This window comes from Chiloscyllium plagiosum, chromosome 7, assembly GCF_004010195.1.
Source record: "Chiloscyllium plagiosum isolate BGI_BamShark_2017 chromosome 7, ASM401019v2, whole genome shotgun sequence".
Lineage (NCBI taxonomy): Eukaryota > Metazoa > Chordata > Chondrichthyes > Orectolobiformes > Hemiscylliidae > Chiloscyllium > Chiloscyllium plagiosum.
In genome coordinates this window covers 50,190,164-50,202,511 of record NC_057716.1, presented here as the reverse complement: position 1 = coordinate 50,202,511, position 12,348 = coordinate 50,190,164, and the positions used below count along the sequence as shown (strand labels likewise).

Below are 12,348 nucleotides of genomic sequence, written 5' to 3'. Positions count from 1 at the left end.
CCAGCATCTGCAGTCCTTGTTTTTACCTGGCAATGCTAAATTGCCCAGTGTCCAGCGATATCCAGACTAACTGGATTAACCATGGGAAATGTGGGGTTATGGATATGGGATGGATCTGGGTGGGCTGCTCTTTGAAGGGTTGGTGTAGACTCGATAGGCTGAATGACCTGCTTCCATGCAATAGAGATTCTATGACTCTAAATTGTACCTACTATGCATCTACCAACTTCGGCAATCTGCCTTCGGCAAACTAATATTAGCATCATGACCCACATTTCAAAGTTTTTTATTACTTGTTTTGCACTGCATACCCAAGTACAGGAAATCAATACATATTTAAGTGTAGACCTAATGAAGAACTCAAAAATACCGCAGGGTGTATTTCTTTACAATCAGTCACAATACTTCCCTCCAGTGACAATCTTCGTTTTTAAACCATTCAGCTATGCTGTCTTTTACATGTGAACATATGAAATAAGAGCAGAAGACCACTATTTGGACACTCTAACCTGTTCCACCATTCAATAAGATCATGGCTGATCATAATCAATTCCACATTCCTACCCCCATCAATAACCTTCCACCCCCTTTCCTAAAGAGAATCTATCTGCCTTAACAATATTTAATGACTATGCTTCAGAAGGAGTAGGGCACAAAGTTCCAGAACCACACAATCCTCAGAGAAGAAAGTTCTCATATCTGTTTGAAAAAGGTGACCTCTAATTTTAAAAACAGCACCTCCTAATTCTGGACTCACCTACAACAGGAAATGTCCTTTTCATGTGCATCTTGTCGAAACTATTCAGAATCTCAAACTTTAATCTATTCACCTTCACTGGTCTGACATCAGTGGAAACAAGCCAACTTATTCAACTTATCCTCATTGGACAAGATGTTCATTTCAGATATAAATCTGAGAAAACCTTCTCTGAACTGCCTGCAATGAATTTGCATTCTTTCTCAAACAGACAGATCAAGAATGCGCACACAGCTTGACAAAAATGGTCGTCAATTACTTGTATAACTGAACCATATCACTTAAGTTATATTCAAATCTCTAAATACAAAAGATAGCATCCCATTAGGCTTCTTGATTACGTACTATATCTGCATTTTAAATTTTTGGTGACCCAGGCACCGGAACATCAAATCCCTCTGTATATCAAAATTGTGCCATCATTATCCATTTAAATACTCAGCGTTTTCATTCTTCCTGCGAAAGTGGACAACTTCCCATTTTTTCACATGCTTCATCTGTCAGATTTTCACTTACTCACTCAAACTGTCTCTCTACAACTTCCTTGTATCTTCTTCATACTTTCTTACCTAATTGTTGTCACCTACGAATCTAGCTGTGATGCATTTGCTCTCCACATCAAAGTCATTTATGTAATTTGTACAATGCTGGGCCCTATCTCACCATTATTATACACCATCCTATCAATCAAAGGCCCATTCGTGCATATTCTGTTTTCTGGCAGGCAACAATCTTCTATCTCCATTAACACGTTACCCTGTGTACCATGCCCTCTATTCAAGCGCTGAGCTATGAGTTTAACCTCTCCTCGCCGATGCCATCTGAATCATTCAGCATTTAGGAGATTAAATGGTGACTGTTGCTGGGCTTTAGCGAGGAAGAATGAAACTGCTTTGAGTGCAATATTTATGTCTAATTTATTTACCTGGTGTAAGGTGCGAGCTTGTGCAGCATGGAGGAGATCAAGCTAGAGTTCCTTGTGGGAACAGCAAGCTGAACGTGGTGGCAAAAGACGTCCCCGACATCAATGGCAGTCATCCGAAGCAGTCAGAGAATGGGAACAGGCAGCTGGAAGTGGCCACCGGTGAGAACAGGAGCAGGCAGCTCTTGGTGAGGACAGGAGCTGGAAGCCCCAAGGTATTTGGGAGCAAGAACGGGAATGGGCAGTCCGAGGTGGCGAGAGCGGGAGCAGGTAGGCTGAGATGGCTGGTGGTGAGAGCGGGAAAGGCAGGCTGAAGCGGCTGATGGTGAACGCAGGAGTCGGCAGCCCAAGGTGACAGTAGGGGCAAGGGCAAGGTCAAGCTATTGTGAGTGCAAGCCCATCATGGCCAGGTGCTTACAGACTGTGACATTGAACTATTAATTGTGATCTTTGGTTTTCTAAGTTTGAGTAAAAAGGACTGTAATATTTAACTTACTAACTTGCTTTTTGTATTTTCTTGCTTTGTACCAAGATTCCGTGCCGAGGTAGATTTGTACCTAAGAGGGTGCCTTTAGTGGCAGCCTGTAAACCATTCACTGTACTCATGTGAGTGAATTAGTACATGACAATAAAGCTAGTTCAATGAGCTTTTATTTTCCACAACCTTTGGAGATTGTTGCATCTTATCAAATGCAGGCTTCTTTTTATCTACGGTCAATGTTACTACTTCCAAGAACGTCAATAAATTTGTTAGGCACGATTTCCCCTTTAATGAAACAATGCTGACTCTTCCCAATTACTTCAAGTTTTTCTAAGTGCACAGCTATAATATCTTAAATGATCGATTCTAACACATTACTCACACCAGACTTCAAGCTAACAATTCTATACCTTCCGGTTATCTGCTTCCCTCCCATTGTGAATAAAGGAATTTCCGGGTTGAAAGAACCGTTACTGAATGGTAAAGGGTTCTTAAAAACTTAACAGCAACTCAACTACTCACTTATTAGCCACCTTTTCTCAAACCCCAAGGATGAAGTCCATTTGGATCCAGAGACTTCACATCCTGCAGTTACATTAGTAAGCTGAGGGTTTCTTCCCTTGTGGTTGTCATTTCATTGGTTCCTCTCTCCCCTCATTGTGATTCTCCACTATTACTATTATTGTTTCTTTTGATCCTCGAGAATGAAGACAGAAACAAAGTATTTGTTCCTTTCAGCAGTGTTTCCTTATCATCAATATTAACTCCTTATTCTCTCGCTCTGGAGAGAACACTGACTTTCTGTTTTCATTTTTAAGTACAGGTAATTCTTCTACAACTTGCATTTAATAAACATGATTTAATGTAATGTCATTTGTGAATTGCAAATTTTTTAAAAAATAAACTTCCATTCACTGTTAAGCGATTCCATCCCCACTGGCTCAACAGCAAAACCCAGCCCTCTGTCTGCAAAATGCAATTTCAGTGTATTCAGGTAAAACAGGAATGCAATCAGCTCTGCAAACCTTGAAACTGGCAACTGTAATCTACATTTAGAAGGAACTTTATTTCAAACTGGGGGAGAATCTTGAGGTGGACTGGATTTCTGCATCAGCAGTACTTGGTCATTCTGCTTGCACAAATTCTGAAGAGCTTTGTGAAAGGTACAGTGCTGTAGTCAGTGATTTTAGTGTCAAAGTGTTAAATTTACTGTATTATTTCATTAAAATATATGATTTAAAGATTTATTTAGAGTGTGCTATCGTTTGTGTTAGACTAACTACTTATTTTTATTGCAATTTTTACTAACGTTTGTGAAGGTTCACCTCAACTCGGTTTTTCCCATAGGCCCCATTATTTGTATTGCACAACTTTCAATAATATGATGTTACACGAGAACGTAACCACTGTGTAACCACTATACCGTTGGAAACTCTCACTATCCATTCCTACATTCCTAGCTAGCATCCTCTCATCCTAAATTAACCTGTTAGTCATTCTTTATAATTCTACCAATCATCTGACATGCCAATCATCTTGATGCTTTTCCTTAAGTTTGATATCTTATTAACTTATTTAGTTAACCATGAATGATGGATTTTTCTTTATAGTAGCAATATACTTTGAATTATCCTTTTAAATGTCGACTACAATTGTCTATTTGGTCATGAATGCTACATGGTGAGACAGAGAATTCATTTTCTTTATGTAGGATATTATAGGAAAAATCTGTCAGTTTAAACAATTGAAACTTTTTTTTTGTAAAATGAAATTAGAAGGTTACTGTGTCAGGCAAACCATACTGGACGTTGAACATTTAACATCTCTCACTGCACTCAAGATATTTATTTAGGCTAAACTAAGATACATGCATAAAATCCTGCTTGTATGAAGTACTGGAAATTTTTCTTTTAGTAATATATTACAAATTCTATATGTAAAGCTAACTTCCTCATTGAATCTTTGGTTCATACTTTAATTACTCAAATACATAACATTAATAATGGGAAATCCAATTATGACATTTGACTGCCACAAATTTCTCAGACTGTGAATACACTAATCAAAAACAAGAAACGTAATTGTAAAACTGAAAAAATACACAAGATTCATTGATACAAATGTCAAATACCAAGTCAGGAGAATTTATCAACAATTAAAAATAAGTGAAATAAATAAATCAAGCACTCTTAAGAAATTTTCATTTTGGCTCAAGAAACAAATATTTCAAAGCAAAGGTAAAAAAATTCCAAATCACATTTTTATTTTAATGTGCAAGGCATCTCTACTAAAGTGAACAACAAAACAATAATTGTGATATTAAGTCAAAGTACAAGTAACTAAAGTAGAAGCAAAAGTAACTACGTTAACTAATGTAACTAAAGGGCATTGGCCATCATACAGTACAGAAGATGACCTCCCACCCATTGAGTTTGTACAGCCAAAACTACACTACTACTTACAGTAGTCCCACATTCCCAGACCAGACCCATAGCCTTAAATGTTATGTCACTTAAGTATTCATTCAAGTACTTTAATGAGTGTGAAGTTACCTGCCTCAGACCAGACCTCCCAGTCACTGCCCATTTCAATTCCCCAAACCACTCCCTTTCTGACATGACCATCCTTGGCCTCCTCCATTGCCAAAACAAACCACACTGCCTACTGGAGGAACACCACCTTATCTTCCACCTAGGCACCTTACGTCCTGGAGGACTCAACATGGAGTTCTCCAATTTCAAATAACCTCCTTCCACATCACCCGACTCCCTTTCCAGTCCCTTCCCCTCACTGCCACTGGTCCCTACCACCAACTGATCCATTTCTCCCACTGACCACTCATATCCTCTACCAGTCTTCACCTAGCCCCACTTCACCACCCTGCCTCACCTCTCCTTTTATCTGCAGCTCCTCCCACACCCAGCCCCAGTCCTGAAGAAGGGTTATACCAGAAACGTCGACTTTTACATCTCCTGATGCTACCTGGCTTGCTGTGTTCTTCCAGCCCCCTGCCTATCCACTTTAGATTCCAGTATCTGCATTTTTTTTGTCATCTACTGTCCCAGACAGTGCATTCTGACACCCACCCACTCTGTGCGAAAAAAAATATTTTCTTCAAATCCCTGCTAAACCTATTGCTTTTTACATTAAAATTATGCCACCTTGTTATTAATCCTTGGACAAAAAGGAAGCAACTGCTTTCTATTCTTTCTGTCCATGTGCCTCTTAATCTTATAGTCCTTTATTTGTTTCCCCCACCCCCCCAACTTAACATTCTGTGCTCCAGAGATATCAACCTAAGCCCCTCCAATCTATCTTTGGAGAGGCAATGGCCAAGTGATACTAATCACGGGACTGTTAATCCAGAAATCCAGGTCATGTTCTCGGGACCTGGCTTCAAATCCTGCCAAGGTAAATGGTGTAATTTGAATTCAACAAAAATCTGGAATTAAGAGTCTAATGTTGACAATGAATTTATTTTCAATTATTGGAAAAAACTCATCTGGTTCACTAATGTCCTTCAGGGAAGGAAACTGCCATCCTTATCTGGTCTGGCCTATGAGACTCCAGACTCACAGCGATGTGATGGACTCTCAATTGCACTCTGGGCAATTGGGAAGGGCAATAAATGCTGGCCTAGCCAGCAACATCTGCATCCCATGAATGAATAAAAGATCTTCATTACTTAAGTGCTACATCCCAGATGATATTCTTCTGAATCTCCTTTGCAACCCATCCAGTACAATCACATGCTTCATATAGTGCAATGACCAGAACTACATACAGTACTCCAGCTGTGGCCTAACCAAAGTTCTGTATGGTTCCAATATAACCTTCTACTCTTACAATGTGTGCCTCGAGCGATAAAGGCAAGCATCCCAAATGCTTTCTTAATCACCCTTGTCCTGCCATCTTCAGGGATCTGTGGACAAGAACTCGGAGTTTCTTTATCTCCTGCCATTCATTGAGTACTCCCTTGACTTATTGCTTCTTCTAAATTGCATCACCTCACATTTATCAGGGTTAAACTGCATCAGTCGCTGATCTGCCCATCTGGGCAATCCTGCAAACTAATGCCTTTCTCCTTGCTGTCGACCTATCAATAGTTTTTGTCATCCACAAACTTACTTGCTATTCCCCTATTGAGTTCTCAACTACAACATTTAGCAAACAATTTAGAATTAGGGGCTCAGCACTGATCCCTGTTGAATACCACTGGACACCAAGCTCCAGTCACACAAACAGCTTTCTACCACCACACTCTGTCTCCTGTCACTAAGCTAGTTTTGGACCCAACTTGTTAAGTTCCCCTAGATCCAATGGGCTTCTATTTTTTTTCATCCGTTTCCCTCGTGGGACTTTGTCAAAGGCCTTGCTGAAATCCAAAGAAATTACATCAAGTGTCCTACCCGCATCTGTACACTTGATCATCTCAAAAAATTCAATCAATTTCTTTAGGCATGACTTCCCTCTGACAAAGCCATGTTGACTGTCCCTGATCAAATCTTGCCTCTTTAAATGGAGACTAATTTTCTTCTTCACTACTTTCTTCAAAATGTTCCCCTACCACTGATGTGGAACTCTGGAGTCTGTGGAATTAATCATGTGAAATAAGAAAATGGGAAAAGTATTAAACAGATTTTTTTTTAAATCTGTCTTCACCACAGAAGATACAACTAACATCCCAGAAATATTAGTAAATCAAAAGGTAAAAGGAAGGGATGAACTTAAAATCATTTCAATCACCAGGGAAAAGGGTGCTGAGAAAACTATTACAACTGAAGCTCCCAGGACCGGATGGACTTTATCCTGGGGTCTTAAAAAAAGATGCAGCAATAGCAGATGCACTGGTTGTGTTACTGGAAATCTTCCTAGATTCTAGAAAGGTCCCACAGGTTGGAGAATAGAGGAGTCACATCTGCTATTTAAGGAGAAAGACAGACAGCAGCAAACTTCAGGCAGGTTATGTTAAGACCGATCTAATTTCATATGTGTACCACACTGTGTGAAAAAGTTGCCCTTAAGTTCCCTTTTATTCTTTCCACTCTAACCTTAAACTGATGCCCTCCTCATTCTCCAACACTGGGAAAAAAACTGAGTGGACTCACCGTATCCATGCTTCTCATTATCTTATACACCTTTATAAAGGTTCCCCCCTCAGTCTCCTACGCTCTAAAGAAACAAGTCCTAGCTTGTTCAACCTCTCCCTATAACTTGCGTCTAGGCAACATCCTTGTAAATTTCTTCTCCACTCTTTCCAGTTTAACAACATCCTTCCTATAGCATGGTGACCAAAACTGAACACAATAATCTAAGTGCAGCCTCACCAACATCCTGTATAACTCCAACATAACCTCCCAACTTCTATACTCAATGCCCTGACTGATAAAAGCCAGTGTGCCAAAAGCCTCCTACATTGCCCTGTCTACCTCTGACTCCACTTTCAGAGAACTGTGAACCTGAACTCCAAGGTCCCTCTGTTCCACTACACTCCTTAAGGCCCTCCCATTAACCATGAAACTCATAGCTTGATTTGACTTCCTAGAACGTACACCTCACATTTATCTATTTAAACTCCATTTGCAATTCTCGACTCACTTCCCCAGCTGACCAAGGTCCTGCTGCAATTTCTGATAACCTTCCTCACTGTCCACAATACTGCCTATTTTAGTGTAATCAGCAAACGTTCTCATCATGCCTTGTAGTCTCATCTAAATCATTGCTATAGATAACAAACAGTAATGAGGCCAGCACTGATCCCTGAGACACTCCACTAGTCACAGGCCTCTAGTCTGACAAGCATCCTTCCACAATTACCTGCTGCATCCTACCATCGAGCCAATTTTGGATCCAATTTGTCAGCTCACCCTGATTTCCATACAATCTAACCTTCCAGAGCAGCCTACCATGTGGAACCTTACAAAGGCCTTACTGAAATCCATATAGACTACATCCATCGCCCTGCCCTCACCAAACTTCCTGGTCACTTCATCAAAGAACTCTAACAAATAACAATGTAACAAGATTTCCGAAAGAGAAATCATGTTTTGAATATTTCAATTACATTCCTTGAGAAAGTAAGAAAACATGGACAAAGGGGAACCTACAGACTTGTACTTGGACTTCTAAAAGATATTTGATCAGGTGCCACATTGAAAGCTACAACACAAATGTAGATGTCGTACCACATCTACCACAGTGTAGGTATGGTAATATATTAGCACCAACAGAAGATTAGTTAACTAACACAATGCAAAGAGTAGGGATAAACAGGTCTTTTTCAAGTTGGCAAACTGTAACTTGTGGAATGCCACAAAGATCAATGCTGTGGAATAAGCCATTTACAATCCATATCAGTGACTTGGAAGAGGAGACCAAATGCATGGCTGCTAACGTTTCAGATGTAACAAAGATAGATAAGTAAGTAGATTGTCATGATGATAAAGTATCTACAAAGGGATGAGAGATGGGAATATAATGTGAGAAAATGTGACCATGTCCACTTTGGAATAATAGAAAAGCCGAGGGAGGGGAGTGGAAGAGAGAGAGAAGAGAAAAATGCAGAAATACAGAGTGATCTCAGTGTCCTGGTACTTGAATCACAAAAAGGTAATACGCAGCAACCAACTAGAAAGGCAAATTGAACGCAGAAAGTTATTGCAAGGTGTATGGAATATAATAGTGGGCAAGCATTGTTACAAACACAGGGGATGCTTCAAGTAACTATTCTTCAGAACCTGCACTGTCGCATTTGTGCAGGGTGTTGTGCAACACACCTGGAGTAGTGTCCATTGTTGACCTCCTTGCTCGTTTGAAGTACTTCAAAAGTACATTGGCTCAACTGAGACGAAGGATGAATGGAGTGTTTAACAAAGAAATGTTGAACAATTTGGACCTGTATGCACTGGAATTTAGAAGAATGAGAGATTATTTTATTAAGATAAAATCCTTGACAGGATAGAGGTGATGCCACAATCAATCAGATCAGCTGCGATATTACGAGTAGAGCAGCAGGCTCATGCCAAATGGCCCACCAGGAACATGCTCACATGTAACAAGCAGAGAATGCTGCAGAAATTCTGCAGCTCCGGAGGCATTTGTGTAAAGAGAAAGAGTTAATATGTTTCGAGACCAGGATGACTGTTCTTTAGTCTGAACAGGATTCCACTTAGATCGTAGCGAAAGAGGATTTACAACTGAGATGATGGGGGCATTGGATTGGATCTCTGTAGTAAGGCACCAGGATCAATGATCAGTGAAGATAGCAAGACAGCTCAGAAAGTGGTTCACAAACATATTGTACATTATTGATAGAAACCTCCTTGCTTTGGTACTTTGTATTATTGTTGAACTTGTATCAAACACCAGTTCAGCTCCAACTGGAGCACTGTCTCCAATTCCGGGTGCCAAACGTTAGAAAGATGCAAATGCATTAGATGGTACGAGAATGATGAGCAAGTTTATCCTATGTGAATATATTGGAGAGCCTGGGACTGTCTTCCTAGGAATTTTTGCTTGATTCCACATAAGCATAACTTGCACTGAATTTCTTCCTATAAAAAATTATCCAGAAATTTGTTTTAAAAACTGAAACTTAGAAACCAAGAACAAAAAAGAGACTGACATCAAATAGCCAATAATTTATAAAAGGTATTTTTGCTTGATTATTCTCCATTGCTAATTTTCTAAATAAGAGTTGCAAGATCATTGAGACTTATTTCTCAAGACATGGATGAATCTCGATAAACAAATCTCACTTTTTTTTTTAAATCCTAATTTCATTGAGATTGTCACAAATAGCACTGAAATCATTCTTATGTAGGTGTTCCTATTATGGAATTAAGTGGATTTTCCACAATTTTAACCTAGATATAATAAAGGAACAGTAGTAAATGCCTATGTCAGAAGGTTGCAAGACTCTGAAGACTTGGAGCAAGTTCTAATTCCTATGATCTTGTCACTCTTGAACTTGTGGTAAAAGTGAAAAAGGCCCTGTTGAGATAAGCTTGGCACACTGCAGAAATGCAATGTGCAGATACAGCATAGCACAGCAATAGTACATCAGCAGTGAATGGGGTGCATACCACAAGAAGGATAACATCAAGTTGTTGACTCTGTTCTATATGGGAACATAGCAAATAAGAATCGGAATTGGTCATTTGGCCCTTTGAGCCTGTTCTGCCATTCAATATGATAACTGATGGTCATCAACTCAGTAACCTGTTTCTGCTTTCTCACCATAACCTTTGATCTTGTAAGGATCAAGAACTATACCTAATTCCTTCTGTGAAACATTCTATGTTTTGGCTTCAAATGCTTTCTGTGGCAGAGAAGTCCACAAGCTCCTCACTCTCCAGGTAAAAGTATTCATCCTCATCTCACTGCTAAGTGGCTTATCCCACAGCCTCAGACTAAGAGTGTGGTTCTGAACTTCACCAGCATTGGGAACATCCTTCTTACATTTCATCTCTCTAGTTCTGTTAGAATTTGATAGGTTTCTATGATGCTGAATTAATTATGGAGTTGGAAGCATCTAAACTATATGATGTTGCTAAAGATTGCCGAGAATAACTTCTGATTAGAAGATGGAACCTCAGCAATGGTGGTGCTGTTAACAGTCAGTGTGAAATGGTCAGGTTTTTTCTCTTGTTGGTGATTGTCACTATCAAACACTTCTCTGGTGAAAATATTATTTGTCAGTTTAAGCTTGGAAAATGGTTAGCCTGCTAAGAACCACATAATTATTAATGGACCAAAGGGTGGACTTGAACACTAGAATTTTCAACCTTCCAGACTACACGTTTAAGACAGAGATAAAAAGACCACATTAAAACGTAACATATTTTAAATAAAATTACAATTTTTAAATTACATCACACAATATGGCAGAAGTTACTGTTTCAGTAAACGAATTTCAGCCACTTGTCAAACATTAAAGAAGGTATTGCTAACCATAATTCTTTTTAACTAACGTATGTTTCTGAAGGAGCATACAATAAAATGCATATCAAAGAAAAAGATCAACAATGCTCAGATCATCAACCTGTTCTACACTGTTGTTGAATAATTTCCCATCTCTGTTGGTTGAAGTTTTTTGTAAAATCACATTTTATTCAAAACACCTGCTTATTTCCCTAAAGGCACCATGAAGCGTTCATCTATAAAACAGGCCATTAACACCACCTGTCCCAGTATCCTCTGGCAAATCGTCAGTTGTCACCACTCAAGCTGGAGACTTTAGAATGTAGTGCAGTACATTAAATTCTGACTTATTTTGCTGACAGGTTCTGAAGTAATACAATATTTTAAACAGCTTTCAAAAATAACTTATAACTTCAAAAATCTAAAACTTCTCATTTATTATTTTTCCTGAAATTTCAAATTGCATTAATTTCAAAATTAAAATAGAAGCTCTGCAGGTAAAATGTTCTTAACTAACAACACATAGCTTATTCTGAGGGCTCACCTGACGGTGGATTTCACAATCACCTTTCTTCCCAAATCTTCCAGCACCTCGGTCCTGCATTGGATTTTTCACATCACCTAGCACTGGCCTGCTTGTGTGGCAGGGTTTTAGAGTATAAATGTAAGAGGAAATTAAGGGGGCAGTCTGATTGAAGTCCTTAAAATGATCAGAGAAAATAGGGAGACACCATTTCCGTTGTTGAAGGCATCAAGAAGAAGGGGGCCATAGCCTTAAATTCGAACTTGTTTGTGCCAGGAAACAACAACTCCCGCAGCGTTGTGGAAGCCTCTCCTTGAAAAGGCTGTCGAACCTGGAGATTAGTTGAACGGGACGGCATGGTGGCTCAGTGGTTAGCACTGCTGTCTAGCAGCACCAGGGTCCCAGCTTCGGGTGACTGTCTGTGTGGAGTTTGCACATTCTCCTCCGGGTGCTCCGGTTTCCTCCCACAGTCCAAAGATGTGCAGGTCAGGTGAATTGGCCATGCTAAATTGCCCATAGTGTTAGGTGCATTAGTCAGAGGGAAACGGGTCTGGGTGGGTTGCTCTTCGGAGGGTCGGTGTGGACTGGTTGGGCCGAAGGGTCTGTTTCCACACTGCAGGGAATCTAACCTAATCTAATCATAACCGAGAAAATATTTTATAACTGCTTTATTTTTCTCACATACATATTGAAATGTACCAAGCCACTATAACATCAAGCATAGATTCAATACCACGAGTCCC

The 12,348-nt window shown here is 39.6% G+C and overlaps 1 protein-coding gene across 10 annotated transcripts in view; it reads right to left on the bottom strand.

Annotated features, from left to right (window-relative positions):
* ubr3 (ubiquitin protein ligase E3 component n-recognin 3) overlaps positions 1 to 12,348 on the bottom strand; it is a 351,638-nt gene that overhangs the window by 182,626 nt on the left and 156,664 nt on the right. The window lies entirely within an intron of this gene.